This window comes from Camelus ferus, chromosome 10 (assembly GCF_009834535.1).
Source record: "Camelus ferus isolate YT-003-E chromosome 10, BCGSAC_Cfer_1.0, whole genome shotgun sequence".
Lineage (NCBI taxonomy): Eukaryota > Metazoa > Chordata > Mammalia > Artiodactyla > Camelidae > Camelus > Camelus ferus.
In genome coordinates this window covers 23728447-23734143 of record NC_045705.1, presented here as the reverse complement: position 1 = coordinate 23734143, position 5697 = coordinate 23728447, and the positions used below count along the sequence as shown (strand labels likewise).

General features: G+C 35.9%; 1 non-coding gene across 1 annotated transcript; it reads left to right on the top strand.

Annotated features, from left to right (window-relative positions):
• The first annotated feature begins 3942 nt into the window (after nucleotides 1-3942).
• On the top strand, nucleotides 3943-4014 carry TRNAV-CAC. The gene has a single exon. It is a non-coding gene; the product is annotated as a tRNA-Val (tRNA).
• Nucleotides 4015-5697: the final 1683 nt, after the last annotated feature.

Here is a 5697-nt window from a genome sequence, read left to right as displayed (position 1 = left end):
ATAATGTGATTTCTTCTACATATATGTCAATAATAGGTATGCTAGACAGTAAAATTTTTAAAAGGACACAATGGTAATAATGGAAAGCTACAGTGGTTAAACATGGTACCTAGAACCAAACAGAGTCTGAACTGACTTTGCCACTTATGAACTATGTAACCATGATCAAATTACTTACTTGATTATCTCTATGACTCAGTTTCTTCATCTGCAAAATAGGCATAACAGTAAAACCTATATCACTGAGTTGTCACGAGGGTTAAAGGAGTTAATATAAAGTGCTCAGAGGCACACCTCGTATGCACTAGTGATACGTACTATTATGAGTGATCAATGTTAACTAACATCATGGGGATGACCTCATTTACTTCTCAGAATACAACTATAAAATTGATTCTGGTTTTGTTCTTATCTCACTGAGGGTGGCCAAATCCTTTGCCTGAGGTCACATGGACAGTGAGGGTCGAACTGAGACTTTCATCCAGAGCGCTGGGCTCTTGGGACCACTCCCTCATCTGTCACAACACCCCCTCCCACCTCTTACAGGTGGATGAAGTTGATGAAAATCAGAATAACTGAATGGATTCGGGATGAAGTCATAAACTGATTCCATAAAATACTTGGTGGGATTTTATTTTCAGCTGTCGTATTGAATAGTAAGCTAGTAATGCTAAGAAATTACAGCTTTCTGGAGGCCTCTTCTAAGAACTCAGTCAAAAAGTCGACATCGTAGACATTAACTTGCTTAATATTTAAACTTGTATATATTTAGCAATTTCGAGAGTCAAGAACCTTAATGTTTCAGAGTCAAGGACCTTTGAAGAATCTGTCGAAAGGTAGCGACACTCCCCCTAGAATGGCACACATACACATATGATTTAGAAAATAATTCTAGGTGTTTCTGGGTCCCGTGAGACCTATCCATGCACTCCAGGTAAGAAGCCCTGACTATGGGAAGGACCGTCTCGCATCCTTGCTGTATCTTATCTGAGAACTCAAAGTGTCAAGACCGACACAAAGATTTATCTACTTGCAAATTTAAGATAGCACCCATCTTTCAGAAATTAAGCTTGAATAAATGATTTGAGCATTTACCAGCTGATTTAAACCAACCAACCAACCAACTTTCCTTTAACTATAGCCTTATCATACAACTTTTAGAATTTTGAAGTCAAAATATGCTCACTTGGGGACAGTGTTCTTTTTTTTTTTTAATAAATTTTTAAAAGACTAACCAAGGGAAGCAACTTATTTTCTATGATTTTTGAAAAACTGGCATTTGGGTTTATTTTGGGAGCTTAGTGTATAACTCCCTGAAGAAGTAATAAGCTACATTAGCCTCTGCATTACCCCTCTCAGGGTCCAATGTCTTCAGATGCAGATCCTTATTTCATTTTAATGATGACTAAGGCTCTGTAAATTCCAAAGGGTCTTACAATCACCAGCATTTCAGAAATAAAGCCTGGCATAATCTTCAGCAGAACAGGCAATGTTTTTCGCATATACTAGGCAAAGAATATCATCCTAGAAATTTTAAGAAAGAAAATTAGTTTCTCCTAGTAAAAAATACATAAGTGATTGCCATAGTTTGTGGAAAATATATATTTATCCAATAGGGGACCCTATTCTAAACTTTGGGATATTTTGCATAAAAATAAAGATTTAGGGATTTTGATTTATTTTTTTATAAAGGACAATGTAGGTCTAAGTTGCCGATAATTTGTCACTGGCTAACTCTATGCTTACCCATTAGAAAAGCAATAACAATTCAGTGTTTCTGAGCTTCAATATTAAATATACATACACATATATGCATATATTACATATTTATTTATTTACATTTAGTGCAGTATTTGTACCCTCGAAAGTTAATTATGAAGATTTAAACGTTTCTCTTGCTTTCATTTTTGCCCCAACCATTCATTGTGAACATTTCAAACTTAAAGCAAAAGCAAAAGCAAAAGAATCATTTATTTTTTAATTAACAGTTTTTACTGTGTTCCCGTTAAATTCAAGGCAAAATATTTACTTTGAATCTGCTTGAACAGATGTGACATTTTCACAGGAAATGATAACTATAAATAGAATCAGAAAATGTACCTCGGCTAATGCCTAACTCTAAGCTTTACATAGGGACCCCTAGTGGAAGGTGGCCAGAATTCTGTTATATGATCCTTATCAGTTACAGCTGTGAAACAGATTCACATGAATTGTTTTGGACCATTTCAGAGATTCGATTTCATAGTACTGGCACATGTAGGAAAAGCCATTAGTACGCACGCACACTCACATGCCAACACACACACACACATGCACACTCTGGATTTGATAGTGCACTCTGTTCTTCCACAAAAAAAATAATAATAATAATAATAAAAAAATAAGGAACATAGCAAAGTTTTTCTTCCACTGTATAGGGGTAAATTACTCTAAATAAATATTATTCTCACTATGCCGAAACACATTTATTTTTAAAATGCCATTGATTAGGAAAGCAAATTTGGAATTCTATAACTACTAAAAAATTAAGTGTATAAGGAAAAGAATAAGATTGCCAGCTATTTGACTTGGAGTTGCCTCAAACTAAAATGTGGACTGGCATTGTTATATACAGAATGCTGAAAGAGATGTTCACTCGAAGGCAATGCATTAAATTGAGAACTCTGTTACCATGTTTTCTGTGAAGCAGCCGGCTGAATTTGGAGGCTCTGACATCGTATTCTTTAGTTTTAGCACTGATTCAATTTAAAGACTACTGTTTTTAAAATCTTTTCTGATAGAAAATTAAGAGAGCCTAGTAAGTATGAGTGAATTTAGTCTCACTCCCTGTAGTGAAACAATTACTAAAATAACGTAATCAAATTCTGAGGTTTTTTTGTTATTTTCACCAGACATAAGAGTTGCAGACTTAGCTATTTTCCTTCTATGATGTTTATTATATTATTTCTGAGGGAATAGGGACATACAAAAGCAGTGGGACCAATGATAGTGGCATCTCGATGAAAATCTTACCTGACCCTTCAGCTGACCACTGGGAAAAGCATACAGCAACATTGAACCATGATATGGTGTACTTATTTTCACACAGCTTTAAGGAATACACTTTATTCCTAAGGAAAACTACCTAATAATGGTAGGACAACTGATTAGTCAAAGGTCTCATTATTGACAATTCACAAAAACTGAATGTGCCTTGTATCGTCACACAGGCTCTGGAGTATGAGACTGGGTTTAAGCTCACCCTTGCATCTACAAACTAGATGACGCTGGGCAAGTTAACCTCTCAAAGAATCATGTCATTTGTGGATTAGATATACAGACCGAGAACAGCATTTATTTCAAAAGTTTGTGATAGGGAATAAATGAGAAACTATAAAAACGTGCCAGTGCAGTAGCTGTCCTACAGTAACTACTCAGTAAATACTGCGTTATTGCTATTAGGCACGTCTAACCTGGGACTTTCCCCATTTAACAATAACCAGCGATTTCCAGGTCTTTCCTGGCCACTGTGATTTATTTAGCCATAAGAATCAATAATGAAGTCACTAGGCTGGAATGTACTCAATGCCATTCCCTAGAAAGAGATTAGCACAGCAACTGTATCTAGAGACACAAACTCTGTAACCAGACTCTGCATTTAAGTCCCAGCTCTGCTGCACATGAACTGTGTGACTCGGGATAAGTCAACAACTGATGTCTCAGTGTCCTCACCTTCGTAACAGTGATAACAGTACAACCAACCGTTTATACGCGTTATAAAGGTTAGAAGCACTATTATTTGAACAACACTTAGGACAGTGCCTGACATTTGGGAAACATAACAAATGTTTGGTAAATAAATGTAAGCAACTGTAGTATTTTGCGGGTCTTTCCCTGTATTAAATATTTTTATGGCTAGGTTTCAAATATACTCAATACAAATATATTATACGTGCTTGGGGGGAGGGTATAGCTCAGTGGCAGAGTGCATGCCTCACATGCATGAGGTCCTGGGTTCAACCCCCAGTACCTCCACTAAAAATAAGTAATTAAATCTAATTATCCCCCACCCCAAACAAAACAAAATAAATATATGACAAGTACATGAATCAGACTAGAAATTCAACGTGTAGCCAGCCTGAATCATACCCTTTGGGGCACCCAAGGAGAGATCTGAAGCTCCAGTGCAGAGAGACTAGGACTGACCCAATTCTATAGATGGCTCCGTTTGACACTGACTCTGTGAAGCCTTAGGACCATATTCATCATGATGAACTACCCTACTATGCTTCTCTGGCTCAAAGAGTATCACTGTTTATTTAAACAATAAATGAAAGAAGTTAAGGAGAGAAAGCTCATATTCTTTCTTTCAATACACCCTCAACAAAAAGCCAACTAAATCAGCCTCTACATAGTTATCAAATGTACTCTGAGTATTATTCAGATCTGTAAGTGAGGACTACATCTTCAGAACACCCTCTCCTGTAATGGGAGAATTTGCTTCAGGGTACTGGGTCTCTGCTACTGACAGATCTCCCTGTGTCTGCTTTGTAGTTTATAATTAGATCTTAGATCTTACATAGCAACTGTTTTGTCTGTAGGTGATGTAACTTCAGGCCCTGTATCATTCATGTTCACTAAATTCCTCTCCAAATCACATAAAACATTACCATTTAAAAATGCATTGATAAAATGCTAGGGAAGGAAAAGATTAAGGTTTCAAAATTTTTGAAAAACTCATCACTATTTCCATGTCTATGATAGTTTTCCAATAAATGGTCCTGATATAATCACATAAGATGGATTAGCTAAGTTAAAGCCTTTCAGGAAAACGTGTGTGTGTGTGTGTATATGTGTGTTTCATGACACATGATTGTCTACCATATTTCAGTGCAAGAAATTAGTCTTCTAGGATCCTTCATATTTTATTTTCTCTTCTTCCAAAGCACTGGAGAATTCTTTAAATCTCTGAAGATGTTGAGGGATCATTACTTTTATGAAAGATAAATTGCTGATTGAAGCTTAAGAGCTACTTTGGTCTAAAACAATACCTAAAGCGGTCAATGCCTGTCATTACCCTGATTAAAGAAACTCATGAACTGGCCACTATAGAGGTTTCTTTCTTGTCCATACACTTGTTCAGAATATTTTTAAATGGAAAAATTGATAAAACTACTCTTGGGAACAGTTGATAGCCAGGCAAAATTATAATTTCTCAAGATAGTTGAACATTCTCAAAAGAGCCATCCAATAAAATTGGAAAGTTCAATCAAAGGTTGTTAACTCTATTTGCAACTGATCAAAAAAAAAAAAAACCCACTCTCATACACATATATAATTAGTAGTTATCACATAATCTACTGATTAATTTACTGTGAATATTTATTGAACACAAAATACATGACAAGTGTTGTGATTACTTTGAAAAAGAAATAGGCACCATCTCTTCTCAAGAAATTGAGTTGGATGTTAATTCTTGACACTGAGTTTCTAATTACGTGGGGGGAAAAAGTTACTTCAAATTTTAACCAAGTACTTGAAAGTTGAAGAACTTTTCACATCATGTCCTTGGCTATGACCCCTGTGCACTTAAAACGCGTTGAACCGTTCATATAACAGCACGTTCAGGGTTTCACAAAATGTCCTGTTAACATAAGATGTATTTGCCAGCTTTGCACCTATCTGGATTTTCTGTTCCCTTCTACTCTAAGCTCCGTG